General features: G+C 38.7%; 1 long non-coding RNA gene across 1 annotated transcript; it reads right to left on the minus strand.

Moving 5' to 3' along the window:
• Positions 1 to 329: 329 nt before the first annotated feature.
• Positions 330 to 5,224, minus strand: LOC139115389 (uncharacterized). Its single transcript, XR_011548114.1, has 2 exons — positions 4,975 to 5,224; positions 330 to 2,311 (listed from the first exon to the last, which is right to left on the minus strand). It is a non-coding gene; the product is annotated as an uncharacterized lncRNA (long non-coding RNA).
• Between the last annotated feature and the right edge of the window lie 2,655 nt (positions 5,225 to 7,879).

A 7,879-nucleotide genomic window follows, 5' to 3' on the forward strand; every position in this document is an offset into this window, starting at 1 on the left:
AAAAGTTTCGAGCGAGTTTTCGAGAAACAGTCAGCCCGTTAATTTCTCAATTAATAACAGACATATGACTCCGCAGAGGTTGCTTAGTCAAGGTACTGCAGGTCTTATTGCTGTTAATTGCTGATCGCATCGTTAATTAAAGTTGGCACTTTAATGGAATCCCTGGAGCTTTAAGGCCGATCAATTTATCAGTATCAGTAAGGCGTTGTTGATTCATGACTCGGGTTGACGTTTTAAACTCTCCATCAAACGATAGTAATTTTTACTTCTCCAATCACCGAATGACATGCCAACAATCTTGCACAATAAGTACGCACTGAAAGACAATCTAGCGTGTATGTGTATCGGTTTAATGTGACAAATTTGCTCACTATCATGGATTCTGCTATCATTAATCTTGTCCACGGTGTCACGGTCGGAAATGTTGCCGTAAACTTTGAAAGGCTTTGGATCACACTGATCGAGAATGGGACACGTCTGTCCCTCGCTACGATGGACCGTTGACAGTGCTCGTGATACACGGTATTATCTTTATCATGACTACAAGGTTCCTATGCAATTTCTCTTCATTTTCGCAATTCCTGGCCACGGAACTTTACCGGGCTCTCTTTAAAGGTATACTGTCATCTGTTCCAATTTTGCCACAGTTACCATGGACAGAGAAAATCTAACCAATCACAGATTTTAAGCGGGTGGCCGCTTTTAAAAAACAGCGCCCTCACATGGGCATTTTGAATACCAGGGAACGCCCTTTTGACTATATATGGGCATATTTAGATTACAGGTGATGGTATACCTTTAAGGTTTGATAAATAGGAGGGATTACGATTATTTTTATATTCAATTTGGATAAGCCCATGTTAAAAGTAGCAAACAATTTATGAGAATAAACATACGTCGAGCCAAAACAATTCACAAAAATTCAGGTTTCTTTTCACCTATGATAAAAGTTGCAAAATTTATTCAAAAATGCCGATTAAAAAGATCCCAGTAATAGTGATTGTAGCATAAAAACTATATATCATATATAAAAATCTTATAGAGTAGTAAGTTCTATGACAGGAAACTGTCAAAACAGCAAATCCGCTTTGGTACAATTCTATTATAATAATTTTACGATATTTATGGAACTCTTCTCACGATATAGCATTCTTTATAATGCAATATGTAATACCATGATGTGCATCATAAACTATGGATGGAAGAAAATACTAGCGTTTCGCCAGTATGAACTTTGCATATCCATGTAAAGGTCTTTATTAAAATCTTGGCACACTCAGGCTATTTTTCCGAAATAAAACCGCCAAAACATTCATTTTCTATTGCAAAGATAATCCGTCTACGTAAAGATAGGTGTATTCAGCGTGGCCATAATTGAGACTTTTCAAGTTTGAGAGTTCAATGTCAGAGAAGCAACTTGACTCAATCGATTTGTTGATTGGAATTAGACAAAAACTGTTGTTATACTGTGTAAAACCATTTTTCGCCAACAACCACAATAAACTGTAAGTTCTTTTTTTCATTCATTTATCACAAAACTGTAAATTGTGGTTCGTCTAGATCGCCACAAACGCTTCTGACTGACTCACTTTCTAGAGAATGTACGAGATCCATAATGTCGTTCACAATGCTTTCAGATTCTGTTCTTTCGTCTTTTGTTCTCAGAATGTCCTCGTCACTATTAGACGCCCTGCTCTGCCCATCCTCTTCACCGTCAAGGTTACCGGCTGTCATTATGACGTCAGTCGTGGCCAAGTGATTATCATACGCATGCTCTTCCCCGCTGTGCTCATCTTCACCTGCATCGCCCTCAGCGGCGATGTTGACGTTTCTTGAAATGTACTGTGGTTGCCCATGTCCACTGGTGGGCTTCCTTCCCAAGATGACCTCCGCGTTCGCTTTGCTTACAAAAGAGAAGTTCTGTCTCTTGGCCGTTTTATATCCACCGATTCCGCCGTTTTGCTGTTCAAGGATTTGCTTTTTGTGGATGGCCTCCTCCGTTCGCTTCTTTTCCTCGCGACACTGTCTTTTGATAAAGATTAGCATCCCGATTGTGAATATGACCGCTCCTATGAACGCCACCAAAGAGAGTCCCAGCACGAGCTGTGGCGACACCTTTGAATTTTCTGGAGAGTCAGTGACACAGCTATCACCGGGACATGGAGATTTAACAGTAGGGTCTACCTCAGTTGCTGACATCTTGAATGTGTAAAAGTTCGCACTTCTTGTATGTCACCGAAAACAGCAGGTGTACAAAAACAGCTCTTCGAGTCCAGAGTTATCGCAAAGCGAAGATAAACGAGAAGTGTGTCTAAAATGTAACGGAAAAAAAAACATATTAGAAAGATGTTCAAATAACAGCTCGTATGAATAATAATATCGCAACAATTTTTTTTTTTTTTTTTTTTGCCAAAATAACGTGTTCCCTTAAATTTTCTCGACCGATATGCCGCCGAGCGAGCTTACAGCCTGTCAACTTGTATGAAAAGTAGTTGACCGTGACCCGCCGACTCTGTATGTCTGTCTCTTATAACTATTTGTTATATAAGTGTTTGATATTTGTTTGATATTTAGATATTTGTACTATAAAACAAATTCAAGCATGTAAAGAGTGCATGAAAGTTGTGGTTCTGAGGGAAACAACGGGTGTCTCCGGTCTCAAAGTTTGCATGTTTCAGTAACGCAACCAAGTTGTCTTCAAGGAATTTGATGTGATCTGAACAGGCACACGACCTGTCCTGCTTTGTTGATTGAGGTAGTATACGCCTCGGGGACAGAAATTTGGATTAAAGTCTTATGATCTCCGGCTTGTGTGCTCATTATGAAGCTTGTGCAGTAAATCATTTTATTTTTAGTTTTATTTTTGCGAAATTCGAAAATTTATTTTCCCCATATAACAGAGGGATGTCGGCCATTTTGGATTCAAATGTCGGTAATAAAAATGTTGGGTAATTTGTTTCCAAAGTACTAAAATTTACGTGACTTGTGTTGTTGATTTTGAAAGAGAATTGGTGTAGTAGCCTTGAGGCGAAAGTTTGAACTAAAGTCGTTCATTTTCGAGGCGCATACTACCTTAACGTATCCACTAAATGTATAAAGGACATTAAGATCTTTGGCACAAATTCACTTTCATATCTTTCGAACAAAACGTTACCCCAGAACAATTGTATCTCTCCGTTTTCTCGTCATCGAACTTATATGATCAGAGGTCGTTGGATAGCGACGTACATGTATATGATTAAAGGGAAGTGGTCGTCAGAACTTGGACTTGGTTCAAGTCTGTGATTTATGAATGTTTGAGTGGAGTGAACGCAATGATTTGTATTTTGCTTTCATGTGAAACGCGCGCGTGAGTGGACGCGATGAGTAGGGTGAACGCGATTGAGTGGAGTGAACGCTATACAGCGGAGTTTCCGGCAGAAACTAACTCACTACTGCGCAGACTCAAACGTGACGCATTCAATCGCTGGGAAAACCTGGCGTGAGCTGCCAAATTCCGGATAGGTTTGTACGAAATAGGAGAGACACAAGAGAAAACTATTATAAATGATTCTATTTTTTTTAAATTCACCGACTTGAACCAAGTCTCGTCAGAACTGCGCATGGGCAACTTTCTTGTATACAAACATTGTATTTCATGCACTATATATAGATGCATCATGTCAAAATAGCTGCAACATTTAAATTTTACAATGTACATTAAGACAAACATATTTTAACTTTCATCAATCGCCAACGTAGCTTGGATACAGTGTTCGTTTCGGTCGTAGGGATCCCTAGCGACCTTTGAGCGCCTTTCCGACGACCATCGCCCTTTAAGGAAACTATAGGATACGTGACTTAACGTGACAGAAGAGATTTTTTAATGTACACATTATTTTGTAACTCGATTCATATTTGGACTTTAAAAGATGGCGTAATCTCAGTTCGAAAAGTCAATTGATGTGGTGATCAAACATCGAAAACATCGATTTTGTGATTTGGTGTATACCAAACGTCAGTATCTGTGACATTTGGGCATGTGTGGCCCCGTTCTCAACATATTACATTGCAGACACAATCTATGATCTGAAGTGCTTGTAGCAAAACCGTGATGTGAAGCCAGAAGTGAGACGAGCTCCGTTAAACTTTCAATTTTTACCACCGTGGCAAGCTACTTTCTTGAAGACCTTTGAAGTAATGTTAAGTATGTTTGTGAAAAGTGAACTATTTCACAATACCTGTAGTTTGACTTTGCTAATAAAAGGTTTCGCTGGGCGGGTGCTTGTTTGTGGATTGTATTCAGTTCACTTGCGCTGTGTAAACCCTTCAGCCGCCCCGATCTGGCGCCATTTGTTATGCAAATCAGAAAAGAGATCCTTGAAGATTTACAATCCCGTATTAAGTGCATGACGTCAACTCAGTCTTTTGTGTGTGTTCGGGATACACCCATGTGAGTGAAAGCCTTGTTTGCGGTGGTCGAGTCGGTCGGGGTCAGCTGGCAGTTACGATTACTCAATAAGAAATTCTCTCCATTTGCACGTATCTGACTGTTCATGACAGACATCGAAAACTTTTGAAGGCCGCGCCACACCCGTGTAGGGGATTTGTCCACACGAACGAATACACCTTCATACAGGGATGTGAAAATATTTTTTCCGTGACCCTAATCTTACTAAATATGCGAACTGGTGCATCGGTACGATAAACCCAAATCAGACGTAGCATTATATTCTTTCTAACACAGCCCACGGCAGGGACTCGCTCAAATAACATACCTGGCAAATTATCTACCTGTTATTTATAACGGTGCTTCTATGTTCAACACTATTACCATGGTAATAATTTCCGTACACTACCTCCCTGATTGAAGTGTTGGTGCAGGAACAACAGCTCAGGTGCAGGTATAACAGAGTGCTCTATCTCGCTCCGTACTGTGCAGCTTAAGTGTGTACATTGTTGAGGAAGGGTTATGAAATAAATGGCGACACTCACCTCACTGTGTACTCGGCGATACAGGCAGCATTGTTCGTTGTGAATGACTCTGAAATCACGGTAAACCGGCGTACAGCTACCTTCCCTTCCGACTGACGTGCGTAGACCACTACCTGTCAAGGAATCTCAGCAACTGTGGCAGACATGGCGTTGTTCATTTTGGTGTTATTAGAAGAGCCATTTAGAATTCGCCTGTATCATTTCCTTGAGCACGTACCCCCTAAGACGGTTTGTAAGAAAGCCCGTTAATATCACGGTCATTCATTTTCTGCTTTCTCTACTTTCGCCGCTATGGCGCCGCCTACGGTGAAGTCTTCACGGCGGATCCTTCCGAGTCGTTTCAACCTGAGCGTCCGTTATACGCCAATATCCGACAAAACGTGCTTATCGGACAAAAATAATTTTACCACTAGTAAAATTAATTTGAGCTAAAGAAGCTCAAATTCGATGATCATACATCTCAATAATTTTGAATCTTGTCTGTTGTTTACTGTTTGTTGTACAAAATATTTACTAATGTAATACAACATACATTATGGATGTTCTACGTTTCCTACTGTTATGTTTTGGATTACAAGCCGTAAATGCGTTACATGTGTATTGATGTAAATAAAATTTGACCTCGTGGAAAAGTGTATGAATTGTGTACATGTCAGAAATGTAAAGTCGGGCAAAGTAAGTAAATATTTTCTTTTGCGCCCGTGCTCAGATAGGTATTCGGAATAATGGAAAAACCCCTCATTTTTGAAAAAAATTCCGTTGATGGTGATAGAGTCTGCTGCAAATCTAAACAATGACTTTTCGAAACATTTCTTTACAGCTGTAATATCAAAACCACTGAACTATGTGATGGCGGAAAATGGTACCGTACCCTCAAAGCAAGTATTGTTACATGAATACCAATGTTCATGCCTTGCGTAAAACTGTTACAGAAGGCAATTTTTTTCTAAGTTAACGCCTCAATATTGCAAATGTGTAATAAACCGATCTCAAAATATTCTTTAACATCATTTTAAATTTCCCAGCATTTTCAAAACCTAATCATGTGACACAGAAAATAAAGATTACAACAACAAAATGTTAGCCCATCGTGTGTTGTGCATTCAAGTAAATGGCATCATGCTTGTTTCATTTATAATCACGATGTGTAAGTGCAGGAAATACTGCATTTTTTGTACTTTTCTTTGGGACCCATTTTATGAGTGCGGCACCCGTTAATTATTAAAACGTGTAGGCATGGTCCAAATCAGCAAGCAGTGATATTTCTATACATGTCCTTCAGTTAGCACATTTACACGAACCAACTTTGGTTTGAAAATAAAATAATGAAAATAATGCATAACATTAGCACTATATATAATATTATTATATACATATACATACATATATATATATATATATATATATATATATATATATATATATATATATATATATTATATATATATATATAATATATATATTATATATTGGGCTTTAATTTCTTACGTTTATTTTTTAAACGCTTACCAAAACCATTCGGAATTTTGAGTGAACGCTGGTCGAAAAAATACTTGCTTTGGCCTGATTAGTGAAACAATTAACCTAAAACGATTTTTATGATCGTAATTTCTGTCATAAATTGGCAGATATGCACCCAATGTTTCAGGTTTAGAATACGCATGAGTTACAATACTTCACAACACAGTTCCATCTTTAATGGGCCAAAGTAGCAGATAAAAAATTAAAATTGATATATCTTGAGTTATTTGCGACAATTACTAACAATTCGCTGCCAGACGGACTGGCCAGAAGTTGCGCTCATCAGCTACCCCTTAAGGTGGCGGTCACACACGCATGCCGTTAGCTGGACTACGTCCATAAGCAGGAGTTTATGTCCGGCAGGCTAATGCAATAGACAAACCAATGACGGTGATGTACGCCCACTAAAAATCTGCGACCCCGGTCTTCAACTGGCTGGTTTAAACAGAATGCTACACTCCCCCTTTGGTTCCGGAATTTCATCATCTTCTAGGAAATCTCATCAATGCATGTCTTTTTTTCAGTCGTTCATTCCCAGCGTTTTGAGACAGAACATCGCAAATTCTAACAATGGTGGCCGATCGGGCAACCTTACTATCAGGACGTTCACAGATTCAAATCGACCACTGTTTGGTTGATCGCTCATTACAGACAGCGCCGCTATCGTTTAATGTTTTAGTTGTTGCAAAATAAAAATTAAATAGTTAAACAAGATGCAATATTAATGAATCAAGGGCTTTAGTACAACAAGCGTGAAGAAGACCCTCAGTTATCATGTCATGCATTCTGTTATGTAATTTGTGTGTTCATGAAGAGCGCCAAGTCTGAATCCAACATGTCTTAGATACGCGTAATAAAGAGAAATAAACTCTATAGATCGATAGATGAGTGTCAAACAATCAACATAATACGAAAATTAAGAAAGAAAAAAACAATAACTGTATTAAATAGAAATCCGTCCCTTTAATGGTGAAATTGAGATCATATTAACGGCAATACTTACTTCGATCAGCTCTGAGGCCCTTAGAGGTCACGGTGACCATAAAACGTCATTGTCAATGTCACTCCTGTGTCTTGATCTTAACCAATCACAAGTGCCGCAACAAAGCTTCATGATGCACAACATGCCGCTCTTCCAAATCGCAGCATGTCATAGAGAATATTCCAGTACTCACATATGAGGAAAATATCAACAATGAAGGAGATTTTTATTGTTTATACTTCGGGCATCCATTACCAGTCCGGAAATTTTAATGACTGATGAGCAGACTATATATTGACAAATTTATAAAAAAAGAACTAGTCTAACAGTATTTCAATTAAATTACTCCGAACTAAAGAAGTACTTTGAGCATCACATGCATATTTCTCTTACAACATATTT

Source organism: Ptychodera flava, chromosome 17, assembly GCF_041260155.1.
Source record: "Ptychodera flava strain L36383 chromosome 17, AS_Pfla_20210202, whole genome shotgun sequence".
Taxonomy (NCBI): Eukaryota; Metazoa; Hemichordata; class Enteropneusta; family Ptychoderidae; genus Ptychodera; species Ptychodera flava.